Source organism: Electrona antarctica, assembly GCF_951216825.1.
Source record: "Electrona antarctica genome assembly, chromosome: 1".
In the NCBI taxonomy this organism is placed as follows: Eukaryota; Metazoa; Chordata; class Actinopteri; order Myctophiformes; family Myctophidae; genus Electrona; species Electrona antarctica.
Window position 1 is genome coordinate 12,337,451 of NC_136806.1, and position 14,750 is coordinate 12,352,200.

Here is a 14,750-nt window from a genome sequence, read left to right on the forward strand (position 1 = left end):
TACCGTATATACTATACATAAAATGCTATCTAAGTTAGATAAGTTGAGCCTTTGCATACGCCTAGGGGGTCGGGGCTAGGGCAAGTAGGCCTACTACGGGCCACCCTGGGCAAGACCAGAGTAGTATAAAAGAGAGTAATGACACTCCCGTTGACTCTCATTGTAACAATGGAATGCGGAAGTGCTCATTCTATCTCAATGGAATAGTTCCAGCCATAGGAGCAATGTTTGGAACTATCGCCCATAGGCACCCGCTTTGCGGCGAGATCAAAGCGTGTCACCACTCTCTTATTACATTACTCTGGGCAAGACCTACGCTGAAAAGACTATCATCGGAAGTTGTGGGATTTTAGCGGAAGTATCTCCCAAGGAAATGACGTTGATGCTTTACAAATCAGTTTACATTCTCCGCGAATGAAACAAGTGTTGTGATTGGTCGGGAAAATATCGTATCCAGGGGAAATACATCTGATGGATGTTCCGGAGGATACGTCCGCCGATAGCTTCTTTGCCTTACGTTGTGACCAGGCTCTTATTTTCGCAGAAAAGTAAGCCTGGGACCGAGGCTAACTACGGGCTAAGATGGAGTCTGAAGAGGTGGGGTTTCAGACTACGGCGGAAGATTGGGAGTGAGTCTGCAGTTCCGATTGCAATGGGATTGTGCATTCCATAGTTTTGGAGCCAAAAGGGAGAAGAGTTTGGGACGTGTGGAGCGTTGTCCCGGCGTTTTTAGTGAGCGTACTTCCAGCTTCCCTGCGTTGGCTGGGACTTTGCTGTGTGTCATGTCGCCACCCATCTCACATATATAGGCCTTTATGCATATAGTGTTCTGTTATTCACATTACGATTTGCCCAACTCACTGATGTGTCACCCACTTCCCTCTGTCTCTCTCTGACTCGTACATTCTCCATCTGTCTATAACTGCCTCCTCTGTCTTGTTCAGACATTTTCTCATCCTTCATGTGATTCTGTACTTAAAGCAGCGTCTATAAAAATAGCCCTAACTGCCTTACAGGTAGGCGAGTCTAAAGGGAGTGAGAGGATTCATGCAATCCTAATTGGCCAGTAATACCTTATGGTAGCCTTTTTGAGTTGTGTCCAGCAGAGGGCAGCACAGTAGCACGAAAGGAAGGAGTTGGAAGAAAAAGCAATTCCAACACATGGTTATTGGAGAAAAAGAACATTTTATCACACAGCCATTCAAAGAAAGTGATTTTCTCAAAGTGCATTACTCATCTTGTTTCATTGTGCTCGCTCGCTCGCTCACTCGCACACACACACACACACACACACACACGCACACACGCACACACTTTTATTGTCACAGTTTTTCAACAAAGACAGTGTGGTGATACATGCAACTACAGATAGTGTATCTGGTCTGGTCGCTTATCATGGCACAGTGACAGTGTTGAATCTGTTTCCATGTTAGCACAGTGGCATTTGAGAGTGTGGGCTATTAGCTGTACGTACGTCCAGTCTTCCTTATAGCTTCCCTATAGTTATACTTTGTTAGACACTGTACATTGCTGTGTGTGCACGACACACTCGACACAGCCACACAACTATACGTAAAATCACCCTCAAATAATGAATTTAATAATGAATTGCATTTTTATAGCGCTTTTCCAAGTGCTCAAAGCGCTTTACAATGGTTCATTCATTCATACATTGGGAGGTGAAGCGGCGAACAGTCGACGCCAGCGTCCTCACTTCCCACATTCACACACCAATGGTGGCGAGCTCACACCGACCGACTCATTGGAGGCAGTGTAGGGTTCAGTGTCTTGCCCAAGGACACTTCGACATGTGGACAGGAGGAGTCGGGATTCGAACCGCCGACCCAGGGATCATTGGACGACCTGCTCTACCTCCTGAGCCACAGCCGCCCTAAGAGTGCCTAAGAAATCTAAGTTATACTTTGTTAGACACTGTACATAGCTGTGTGTGCACCACACAGCCACACAACTAAAATCACCCTCAAATCAAAGTGCATAGAAAGACTTGCCACTGACATTTGTCTTGTTCCATGGCGAGCAGGACACCCATCTCATCATGTTTATGTTCCATGGCGAGCAGGGCACCCATCTCATCATGTTCATGTTCCATGGCGAGCAGGGCACCCATCTCATCATGTTTATGTTCCATGGTGAGCAGGGCACCCATCTCATCATGTTTATGTTCCATGGTGAGCAGGGCACCCATCTCATCATGTTTATGTTCCATGGCGAGCAGGGCACCCATCTCATCATGCTTATGTTCCATGGTGAGCTGCAGGGCACCCATCTCATCATGTTTATGTTCCATGGTGAGCAGGGCACCCATCTCATCATGTTTATGTTCCATGGCGAGCAGGGCATCTCATCATGTTTATGTTCCATGGCGAGCAGGGCACCCATCTCATCATGTTTATGTTCCATGGCGAGCAGGGCACCCATCTCATCATGTTTATGTTCCATGGTGAGCAGGGCACCCATCTCATCATGTTTATCAGTTTACAATTTTGGCATTTAGCAGACACTCTTAATCCAGAGCGATTTACAGTAAGTAAGAACGAAAACATGGTAATACATCAAATTCATAGAGAATCATACGTAAGTTAAGAACCTAACAGTGGAATATCTATATAATGAACCTATCCGTATACACTATAGAGTGCTATGTATTAAAATGCTATCTAAGTTGCATAAGTTGAACCTTTGCATACGCCTGTAAGGTCGTTGAGGCTATAGGGCAAGTGCTACGGCAAGTGCTACAGGCTAAGATGGAGTCTGAAAAGGTGGGTTGTCAGACTACGGTGGAAGAAAATAAATGTCTCTTCCTAGTTGGACTAAAAATAGAAATTAACTTCATGCAGATCTACAGCAATTGTGCAAGTTTCACATGTCACTGCATGCCCTGACAACCGGAGGTATTGCTGGAATTGGTAAATACATTCCAGTTTTGTAGTACTGTATTTCACATTTCTACAACTATCTATATCTGCAGTGGCCTACTAAGGTAGGATGGCACAGCTAATGGAGCAGGAAGTCTCTGATGGTCATTTGGCAGCTATAGTGTATACTGTACATGTGTCTTCTGTGAAAGCATGCTGCGCACCAAAAATAGCAGATCTACAAGCTCACAACACGTTGCAGATTAAATTTTTTGCTTTATTCCATGCACATTTCATTGACATTATATGCATACATGGTAGTAAAGGCAAGTCAAGCACTAAAAGGTGAATACCAGTCAGCCATATAACTCCTTTGTACTAGTCTGTATAACTCTGTTTCACAAAGCTATAAATATTTGCCACATTCAAAGTTCATGTGCTGTTTTCTTGCGCTCCATCTCTCTTTGATCCATAATTATGAAGTTACCATGGCAGCTCCACGTACATTCCTTATGTGTTTTCACTTGATTGGTGTATTAGTTGATTGAGAGAGTTGACATTTGGCGAGGCGAGACCTCGTCCCCCCTATAGCTGGCAGTAGACCTCGTCCCCTATAGCTGGCAGTAGACCTCGACCCCCCTATAGCTGACAGTAGACCTCGACCCCCCTATAGCTGGCAGTAGACCTCGTCCTCCCTATAGCTGGCAGTAGACCTCGACCCCCCTATAGCTGACAGTAGACCTCGACCCCCCCATAGCTGGCAGTAGACCTCGTCCCCCCTATAGCTGGCAGTAGACCTCACCCCCCCCATAGCTGGCAGTAGACCTCGTCCCCCCTATAGCTGGCAGTAGACCTCGCCCCCCCTATAGCTGGAAGTAGACCTCGACCCCCCTATAGCTGACAGCAGACCTCGTCCCCCCTATAGCTGACAGTAGACCTCGCCCCCCCTATAGCTGGAAGTAGACCTCGACCCCCCTATAGCTGACAGTAGACCTCGCCCCCCCTATAGCTGGCAGTAGACCTCGTCCCCCCTATAGCTGACAGTAGACCTCGACCCCCCTATAGCTGACAGTAGACCTCGTCCCCTATAGCTGGAAGTAGACCTCGTCCCCCCTATAGCTGACAGTAGACCTCGTCCCCTATAGCTGGCAGTAGACCTCGCCCCCCCTATAGCTGGCAGTAGACCTCGTCCTCCCTATAGCTGACAGTAGACCTCACCCCCCCCCTAGCTGACAGTAGACCTCATCCCCCTTATAGCTGGCAGTAGACCTCGACCCCCTTATAGCTGGCAGTAGACCTCGCCCCCCTATAGCTGGCAGTAGACCTCGCCCCCCCTATAGCTGACAGTAGACCTCGACCCCCCTATAGCTGACAGTAGACCTCGTCCCCCCTATAGCTGACAGTAGACCTCGTCCCCTATAGCTGGCAGTAGACCTCGTCCCCCCTATAGCTGACAGTAGACCTCGTCCCCCCTATAGCTGGCAGTAGACCTCGTCCCCTATAGCTGACAGTAGACCTCGACCCCCCTATAGCTGACAGTAGACCTCGACCCCCTTATAGATGGCAGTAGACCTCGACCCCCCTATAGCTGGCAGTAGACCTCGTCCCCCCTATAGCTGGCAGTAGACCTCGTCACCTATATAGCTGGCAGTAGACCTCGTCCCCCCTATAGATGGCAGTAGACCTCGTCCTCTATAGCTGGCAGTAGACCTCGTCCCCCCTATAGCTGACAGTAGACCTCGTCCTCCCTATAGCTGGCAGTAGACCTCGTCCTCTATAGCTGACAGTAGACCTCGTCCCCCCTATAGATGGCAGTAGACCTCGTCCTCCCTATAGCTGGCAGTAGACCTCGACCCCCCTATAGCTGGCAGTAGACCTCGTCCCCCCTATAGCTGACAGTAGACCTCGACCCCCCTATAGCTGACAGTAGACCTCGACCCCCCTATAGCTGACAGTAGACCTCGACCCCCCTATAGCTGGAAGTAGACCTCGCCCCCCCTATAGCTGGAAGTAGACCTCGCCCCCCCTATAGCTGACAGTAGACCTCGCCCCCCTATAGCTGACAGTAGACCTCGCCCCCCTATAGCTGACAGTAGACCTCGTCCCCCCTATAGCTGACAGTAGACCTCGACCCCCCTATAGCTGACAGTAGACCTCGACCCCCCTATAGCTGACAGTAGACCTCGACCCCCCTATAGCTGACAGTAGACCTCGACCCCCCTATAGCTGGAAGTAGACCTCGCCCCCCCTATAGCTGACAGTAGACCTCGACCCCCCTATAGCTGGAAGTAGACCTCGCCCCCCCTATAGCTGGAAGTAGACCTCGCCCCCCCTATAGCTGACAGTAGACCTCGCCCCCCTATAGCTGACAGTAGACCTCGCCCCCCTATAGCTGACAGTAGACCTCGTCCCCCCTATAGCTGGCAGTAGACCTCGTCCCCCCTATAGCTGACAGTAGACCTCGTCCCCCCTATAGCTGGCAGTAGACCTCGTCCCCCCTATAGCTGGAAGTAGACCTCGCCCCCCCTATAGCTGACAGTAGACCTCGCCCCCCCTATAGCTGGCAGTAGACCTCACCCCCCTATAGCTGGCAGTAGACCTCGCCCCCCCTATAGCTGGCAGTAGACCTCGTCCCCCCTATAGCTGGCAGTAGACCTCGTCCCCCCTATAGCTGGAAGTAGACCTCGCCCCCCCTATAGCTGACAGTAGACCTCGTCCCCCCTATAGCTGGCAGTAGACCTCACCCCCCTATAGCTGGCAGTAGACCTCGCCCCCCCTATAGCTGACAGTAGACCTCGTCCCCCCTATAGCTGGCAGTAGACCTCGTCCCCCCTATAGCTGGCAGTAGACCTCACCCCCCTATAGCTGGCAGTAGACCTCGCCCCCCCTATAGCTGACAGTAGACCTCGTCCCCCCTATAGCTGGCAGTAGACCTCGTCCCCTCTATAGCTGACAGTAGACCTCGTCCCCCCTATAGCTGGCAGTAGACCTCGTCCCCTCTATAGCTGACAGTAGACCTCGCCCCCCCTATAGCTGACAGTAGACCTCGTCCTCCCTATAGCTGACAGTAGACCTCGACCCCCTTATAGCTGACAGTAGACCTCGTCCCTCCTATAGCTGACAGTAGACCTCGTCCCCCCTATAGCTGACAGTAGACCTCGTCCCTCCTATAGCTGACAGTAGACCTCGCCCCCCCTATAGCTGGCAGTAGACCTCGTCCTCCCTATAGCTGACAGTAGACCTCGACCCCCTTATAGCTGACAGTAGACCTCGTCCCCCCTATAGCTGACAGTAGACCTCGCCCCCCCTATAGCTGACAGTAGACCTCGACCCCCCTATAGCTGACAGTAGACCTCGTCCCCCCTATAGCTGACAGTAGACCTCGACCCCCTTATAGCTGGCAGTAGACCTCGACCCCCCTATAGCTGGCAGTAGACCTCGACCCCCCTATAGCTGACAGTAGACCTCGCCCCCCATAGCTGGCAGTAGACCTCGACCCCCCTATAGCTGGCAGTAGACCTCGACCCCCTATAGCTGGCAGTAGAGCTTATACCATTAGAGCCATTATACTGCATATGCATCTGTTGACGTCCTTGACGTTGGTGACCTTGGTCTTTACTTATAATAAAAGTGCTGATGCACCTGCTGCTGCTGCAGGATCTTGGAACAGGACTGTCACTTAGCAACAACCCTGACAAAGGCTTCGGTTTACCAAGGACCGCACCTCTTTGAGAGTTGCGGCTGTAACGCCAGAAAACACTTCTGCCCACATATAGCATGTCCTGGAATGTTCTCTCTCTCTCTCTCTCTCTCTCACGCGCACGCACGCACGCACGCACGCACGCACGCACGCATGCACGCACGCACGCACGCACGCACGCATGCACGCAAATTAAATTAAATTTAAGATGTGATTCCATTATGTGTATGGATTTTGGGAGTATACTTGCATCTGCATGCCTCACAAACCCAACTCTGTCATTATAGCGACGTTGTATGCCACACCGTAAAATCCTCCGTGTTCATTTAACACAATACGTAACCAAGTGGACCCTTACGGGTGCATTTGCTTACACATTATGCTGTGCACTCTCAGAGTTAAATGGACACTCACGGTTTTACTATGTGTGGATGAGTGTGTCACCCCAACAGTGCGGCAGAGATCCGTTTCACTTGGCAGGCGTCCTGCTATGCACCGCTACCTAGACCATTCAGACCTGAGAGCTGATTGATCCTACAAATGTCTTCTAAATCATGAAAAACCTGAAAAACCTATGTTTCCATGTCAGTGGTGCTCAACCCTTTTCATGTCAAGGACCCCCAGAAATGTCTGTATTTGTCCCGCGGACCCCCCATCTCAAAATATAGATCTGCTATTTTTCAATAGCTAAAGTATAACACAATGCTTAGAACACCAAAAGGGGTTCCACGTTCTGAATGGGATAGACATGGGTGACTCACTGCCTGGCTGGTCTCCTTTTGTGTATACTGCCTACACAAGTGCTCCTCACTGTGGGGGTCAAGGGACCACCGAGGATGGTCCTTGAACCCGGGAAAGTCGCTCAGTGTTGCTTTTATTTGATTCACTAAACGTCTACACACAAATAGGAGACAGTATTCATGAGACTTGAATTTCACTCTCCCTGCATCACACTGATGCAATTCTGCTCTCTAAACCTTTTTTCCCGGGAATCGGATTTCCTATAACGGAGCGGGTAAAGTTGTGAAACAAATTGAAGGGAAATTGAACGGAACGTCAACAGGTTTTTCTCTGGTCTCCCTACTGGGCTATACTACTGGGTATTCAAGGGCACAGAGCATGAATAGTGTATTTGCAGGTTCCCCATCATGGCAAAGCGTCCCGAATCCCTGTTCTCCCGACTCCCTCCATGCTGGATCACAGTTATATATGTATAGAGTATAAGACACATGCACGCCACGCACACACATGCATGCACGCACGCACGCACACACACGCACGCACGCACGCACGCACGCGCACGCACGCACGCACGCACGCACACTCGGTGGCATTATCAAATTGGACTCATGGCTGCAGCAGCACTTGTTTGCAAGCTGTTTTGCTACACCCACTCACTGTGCCTTGTTTGTTTGGAGCACAGGAAGCTAATGTGTAAATGTTGGTGCCGAAGAGAACGATGTCTTATACACATATATAGTCTCTAGATTGTCTTCCATTGATTCCCTCTCCTCTCCTCTCCTCTCCTCTCCTCTCCTCTCCTCTCCTCTCCTCTCCTCTCCTCTCCTCTCCTCTCCTCTCCTCTCCTCTCCTCTCCTCTCCTCTCCTCTCCTCTCCTCTCCCCTCCCCTCCCCTCCCCTCCTCTCCTCTCCTCTCCTCTCCTCTCCTCTCCTCTCCTCTCCTCTCCTCTCCTCTCCTCTCCTCTCCCCTCCCCTCCTCTCCTCTCCTCTCCTCTCCTCTCCTCTCAGATGAGACAAGCCTACATACATACCGGTAGATCATTGACGTGACAGTATTGCTGTTATTACAGTATGCCAGTGCATTGCAATAGCAAAGTAATTAACCACGGCACGCTATAATTGGCGGACGCTTCCATCATGCACCACCACGCATGATTGCCTGCCAACGTATATGTTGGCACTCACTCTGAATGATCAAAGTTATTAATTGGTAAAATACACTTTGAATGACCTTCTTGCGCAGTCTGGCTGCAGAGGAGCTTTTTCTTGTTTCCTTGAGCAAAAAACTATAATGAATGTGATTCAATATGATGCCGCAAATAGAACACAAGATTAAAGGAAAGTTCAGACAAATGTCATGGTCAGAGACAAAGATACTGGCCAAGACCATCCCGTACATGTGCATGCACGCACGCACGCACGCACGCACGCACGCACGCACGCACACACACACGCGCACACACACACACACACACACACACACACACACACACACACACACACACACACACACACACACACACACACCCTCTCTCTCCCCCTTTTTTTACATTTCCTCATACTCACGGGTACACATTCATGTGTGCGCATGAGCACACACACACACACACACACACACACACACACACACACACACACACACACACACACACACGCACACGCACACGCACTCACAGACACACGCAGAGATAGCAGGCTGGGGCGGCTGATTTATTGCCTGTAAAATGTTAATATAGCTATAAGCTGTGTTCATGAATTGTTAATTAAGGCTGTGTGACAGACTCGTCACCTGAAATGTTAATGAGGTGCGATTGCGTCTGGGTACCGGAGGTCTCGGCGAGCAAATACACCAGATGAGCTGAGCCTGGGCCACAGACCCCCACCACGCCATAATAAGAAACGCCGAGGGGCACGTGGAGAGATGGGCCTGGCGCCATGCACGTTCAACCATTGATAAATTAATTTAAGCCATTAAGACCAGGAACGCACCTGTGATCGCCTATAGCTTTTAACCACGTGAACCATTATTTTAAACTTTAGCGGTTGAAAAATAGCAGTTCTACAAAGCTCGTAGCGTGGCACCGAGTGCCACGCTACGAGCTTGTAGATCTGCTATTTTGGAAACATTGTGAACATGTGTGGAAATCCTCTGAATATATATATTATTCTTTCACAACGTTTTTAACTCATATATCTTTGCTTCTGCAGGGAGGTCCCTGGAACAACATATTTTCAGATGGGGTTCGGCGGCCAAATACACATAATAATTTTGGGGGATCCTTGACATGAAATAGTTTGAGAACCACTGACAAAGAAACATGAGGATTAAAAAAACAAACTGTCATGATTTAGAAGAGATTTGTTGAATCGGGTCTTCAAGTCTCAATGGGTTAATGAATGGCAGTGTGTGAATTAAACCTGTACTGAAAAGGAAAAGATTAATCTGATCTACCACGTACTGTACGTACGTACGTACATATGTACGTATACATAATGTACGTATTCCCCCTGCGGGCGGTCTGACGTGTTAAAGAACACTATATTTGGAAGGTATATGCGCCACTGTTTGCGGCAGTGTTGTTTTCGTCGACTAAAACTAAGACGAAAAATGTTCGTCGACTACCTTTTTTCACTGACGAAAACTACATGGAAACTAAATGAAAACTAAGCTATATGATGACTAAAACTAAGACTAAATGTATCGACAATTTCGTCAACAGATAAAAACTAGACTAAAATGTTAGGAAGGGACTATAGTGGACAAGAGATCCAGTATAAGTCATTTTACACTTTTACATTTTACACGGTTGCATGCTGAAAATAGCAGATCTACAAGCCCACAGCTTTACATAGATGCTTCTTTCATTGCTGGAAGATGCACTTAATTTGTTCTTATATTTCTCCTTCATTACCATGTGCTGTATCTTGGTCCCTCGCATGGCGTCATTTGCTCAAGGCCTTAATCAAATGACATGCTGGTGATGGTACCGTAGGTCTAACCTTATTTCACATTCTTTAGTAGGCCTAAATGTGTCTCTTACAATGCTCTGTGTTAAAACGGCAAAGGAAAATATATAGCAAAGAAGTAACCCTGAGGTTTGGTTCAAATGCCTTTGTCTGAAGTTTCAAAGAAATGCCTTTCTCAGACTCTCTTTGGGATTCTATGTGTCCTCAGTTGACATGATTAATGTAGGCGTCCTCCCTTAAACCACCGGATGCAATCTATCAGTCTGTCCTCCGGTTCATAACCGGAGATTATAGAGGTTTCTCACTCATCACTGTAGGTTTATAACCGGAGATTATAAAGGTTTCTCACTCATCACTGTGGGTTTATAACCGGAGGTGATAGAGCATTGCTCTGTGTTTTGTAATGTTGTCTCATCTTGCTGTGTTTGTAGACTGTTGCTGAGACCACCTCGTCAAATAACCTCAGTGACGCAATTTGAGATCTGAGCAAACATTCATAATTATGGATTAGTGATGTTAAACTACTTTATACACAACATATGAGTCAGCCCAAGAGTATGCCGTTTGTTGCAACGCTCTGACTGCCGTGCCAGGGCGGGGGGGGAGCTGATGATGTCAGAGAGAGTGATGTCACGGCGTGACGCTGTGAGTGAATTGATCATCACAGCTGTGTGTTCCACCCACTCCTCCCCTTCCACATCTCCTCCACAGTAGACCTCACCTTGGCTCACATCATGCATTCTCTCTATGCATGTGCCACATATTCCAGTTGAGATTCACTCACATGTCTAGACTGTAAGCGTCACTCCTTATTTTTCCCAGCAAGAGAAGGGAAAATATAAGTAAAGTATAAGTAAGTTGGCTTCGGTATACCAGCCAAGTAACAAGGGCGTCTATCCCTTTTATACAAGGCGCTATAGATCACTGAGATGCATTGCTGAGGTGGAGTAGCCTGGCTAATAAGCCAGACTCAAATCACACTGTCGTGTGGTATTTGAGTCTGGAGATGCTGTGTATGGATCTTGTTTCCCGGGGGGCGGGTTCAAACATTTTCTCTTTTTGGACGCAATTGGTCAGAGCTACTGTCAGTCAAAGGTCTCAAGCATTGAACGTCACTGTACCAAAGCCCGCCCATATTGCATACCGTGTCCCGATTGGCCACACCAGTTCTCTGGTGTAGGAAATGGGCGTACAATTGAGCCTCTCCAGACCGTAATCCGCCGGCAGGCACATTTTTTTTTTTCAGCCGTTTTTGCCAACGGCTGATTCGGTCTGGCTTATTAGCCAGGCTAGAGGTGGAGTGCCATACCGTCAGCTCCCCTCCCAGTACATGCCCCAAGTCGTACTTAGCTGCGTTGTACATGTACTACAGTATATACTCATACGCTGACCCCAAAAACCTTGCGAAAGGTGAGCAGCACTATGTTCCGACTGAACACACACAGGCCCAGCAGAGCTTGCAGAGAGATTTCCCTTGTCAAAAGCATTGGAAAAGGCCAAACACACACATGGCCTCTACTTGTCTACCTCCAGTTACAGTAGCTTGCTTCTATGACTTAACAAAACTTTGACGAATGCCACACCAGTTTGCAGTTCAGGCAGGTCACCGAAACCACGAGAAACTTCTAGCATCGGTTTCTATCTCAGAACACTATAGTGGTTTCTGCTACCATAAAAAGCTCATTTGTAACACTGGAGCGCCTGATTAGGGAGAGGGAATCAATAATACATGCTAAGGGATGGTTAATGCACCACAGGGACAGACAGACAGAAAGACAGACAGACAGACAGACAGACAGACAGACAGACAGACAGACAGACAGACAGACAGACAGACAGACAGACAGACAGACAGCGTCTCCTTTTCGATGACCATCCTGCTCTCTCTCATAACTGCTGGTTTCGACACACAAAGCCATAGATAGCACCACAACTCCGGAGACGTCGCGGAAAGCAGAAAGGGAAATAAACTTTGTACACATGCAGTAAAACGTTTGTTTCACATGTTAATTCATCTTAACTCAAGTTACAAATGTATTAATAAAGGTATAGACTGATGATGTTAATATGTAAGTGAAAGAATAGACAATTAGAGAGAAAGACGGAGAAGAAAGACGTTGGAAATGACTGTATATATCAGTGAGTAATGAGTATAGGTATAAACATGAGCAAACCCTCCATGTAAATCTATTTTATAATGTAATTAGGAAGAAACGTTTGACCCCACCATCATTAACAAGTGGCCAAACACAAGCTGTAAAATCACATTGGGATTTTGCATGCATGTGACAGGAATGCATTCAGATTTGATTCATTTTCTATTTCCTCGTATATATATATATATATATATATATATATATATATATATTAGGGGTGTAACGATACATTTTAACAGCGATACGATACGTATGGCGATACAGGGTTGACAATACGATACATGGACGATATTGGTTCGTTATGGCGATACGATACGATTCAATGATTTGCAATCGATACAGTAACTATTTAAAATACATTGACATTATTTTAAACTAAGTAATTTGTCAAGCTTTGGTGATGCACAGCGTCAATGCGTGATAGAGAATAAGCAAGTCCTTTTATTATCATTAGCCTACCGGCATATTTATTAGTATCATACAGTCTGGCTGTTTAGTTTTCATTCCAGCGTCCAGCATATTTCTGGCGCTCTACAGAGAGAACGTAATGAGTAAGGGCGCCACCTATCAGTAAACTTAACATAATTAATCCCCTCTTTTTCTTTTATCTTCTAAAAATTGCTAAATACCACGCACAAAAATGTAGTATTGATACAATCGATTATTTGCATAGCAAAACGATTCGATACCAATGATTTGCATTGCAAAACGATACGATACATAATCAATGTTGCTGTTTTCATTTCGATATACTTCGATTCAAGAAATTAAAATCGTTTTTTTCGATGCAGCTACTATATCGTTACACCCCTAATATATATATATATATATATATATATATAGACTTTTCTTTGTCAATATATTATATATATATATATATATATATATATATATATATATATATATATATATAATATATTGACAAAGAAAAGTAAACGGCATGTGACAAGAGCCTGCCTGGCGTAGCCTATATACCGCAAATGTGTTATTACCGAACCCGGTGCTGGAAAGTATAGCCCTCCTTCACTCCCACACTGACGCGATGTTTCAACCAAAAAAAAAAGAAGAAGAAAATAAAATCAATATGGGGCTGTGAAACGGGTGAAAATGCAATAAGTGTGTGAGCTATCCGGGAAACAGATTGGCGTGGAGGCAGAAGCATGCCACTAGCTCTCTCCCTGGGGGCGTCCGATGCAAAGCCTCTTGTCCAGCAGGGAGATGTGGGTTAACAAATTCTGGGCGGGAACCCCTTTTGGTGTTAGCATTATGTTATGCTTTAGCTATTGAAAAATAGCAGATCTACAAGCTCATAGCGCGCCACCGAGTGGCGCGCTACGAGCTTGTAGGTCTGCTATTTTTGAAAAATCGAAGAACGACTGACATAGAAACATAGCTTTTTCAGAAAACTGTCAGGATGTAGAAGACATTTTTAGAATCTGATCTCAGGTCAAAATGGGTTAATGCCTCCCCTGCATTAGCACACCAGCACCACTCTAGTCCACTGATCCCAGAATCTCAAATGCCAGATAACAACTACAGCCCCTCCTAACCCCCCCCCCCCCCCCCCCCCCCCCCACACACACACACACACGCGCACGCACGCACGCACGCACGCACGCACGCACGCACGCACGCACGCACGCACGCACGCACGCACACACACACACACACACACACACACACACACACACACACACACACACACACACACACACACACACACATACAGCAGAAAAAAGAGACGAGAGTGATGGCAGAGCGGTGATCTAATAAATCTGAGATTGGAACAACGTTCGCTCTGCCGTCTGAATTTACATTCCCCTCCCATGCATCACCAACCCGGAAACTTGTCTCATTTCCCAGTTTTGCTTATTATATTATTAGGTCCAATTTATACTTTGTCAAATGACCAAAAACATATATAGGAATTTCTAATGAAATGACTCAAAATGTGGGTAAGGTTTCAGCCCAATCCAAGCCCCATTGACTTCCATTCCAAAAGTGTGGAACAACAATCGTTTGGCCTATTCGTCTTTCTCAACTCTCGCACAATTTACAATTCCTTCCGCCATGCAGACCACAGTTCCCTTTGATCTTTGCAGTTGTGTAAATTTGTCCATACTAAAAATTAAATTAGTTTAATCTCTAGATTGCTTGCTTAACAGAAATGGAAATACCAAAAATAAATTTTAAGATATTCTAAAATATATTTTTGTGAAAGGAAATTTGACAATCAATGGCAGCTTCCTTCCTGTGTGCTGATGTCAGGGGTTGTAGTTCAAGACAATGGAAGAGTGAACGTGAACACAGC